Consider the following 1,076-nt stretch of genomic DNA (forward strand, 5'->3'; position numbering starts at 1 on the left):
AAACGATCCAAATTTACGTTCATCTTATTCTTCATCCTTTTCTGATTCCAAAAACATATAAATATGTTATATTTGGATTAAAAACAAGCTCTGAAAATTAAAAATATAAAAATTATGATCAAAATTAAATTTCCGAAATCGTTTTAAAAACTATTTCATCTTATTCCTTGTCGGTTCCTGATTCCAAAAACATATAGATATGATATGTTTGGATTAAAAACACGCTCAGAAAGTTAAAACGAAGAGAGGTACAGTAAAGCGTGCTATGAAGCACAGCGCAACCGTTACCGCGCCAAACAGGCTCGTCACTTTCACTGCCTTTTGCACTAGCGGCGGACTACGTTCAGTTTCATTCTGTGAGTTCCACAGCTTGACTAAATGTAGTAATTTCGCCTTACGCGACTTGTTTTTTCTTGTGGCTGTTTGATCAATTCATAGCAAGCATTGACTGAAATAAACAATTTATATATCCAGCACAACATGCAATTCATTGACTTTTGACCCTAACCTTTTAACACTTCCCAAAATAAATCTTTGGTGGACATTGCATCGACGCTGTTCATTTTGAATGAACATTTTTCTTGTTTCAAGTTTGCGGTCTGGCACGAGCACGTGGGTTTTGTCCTGTCAGTGTGGTGATAAACGATGGTCAGTATTGCCAGTATTGCCGGTGTTAGGCCAAAAAATAAAAAATAGTCTGTTTACGGTAACCCGACCGACCCTATTTTTTTCGCGCGACCCTAGACTTTTTTTGGCATTTGGGGGAAAAAAAACCAAAAAAACGTAAAAATATGGTTTTTTGGGGAAAAAAAATCCCGACCTACCGACCCTATTTTTTTGGCCTATGTTACCGTAAACAGACCTATTTTTTGGGGGGGCCTTAGCAGCGTAAGTCAGTCGTGACTGCCGCTGTGAAAGCTCTCTTTGTTGTGTGATATCACGCCTCGAACAGCGTGCAATACTGAAGAGAGGTGAAGCAACACACTAACACAATCAAAGAGCCGCAGACTGGGAAACTGAATAAAAAGTGAAATTGAACAACAAATCCAGGAAACTGCGACTCTATTATCATTGCC

This window comes from Littorina saxatilis, linkage group LG3, assembly GCF_037325665.1.
Source record: "Littorina saxatilis isolate snail1 linkage group LG3, US_GU_Lsax_2.0, whole genome shotgun sequence".
In the NCBI taxonomy this organism is placed as follows: Eukaryota; Metazoa; Mollusca; class Gastropoda; order Littorinimorpha; family Littorinidae; genus Littorina; species Littorina saxatilis.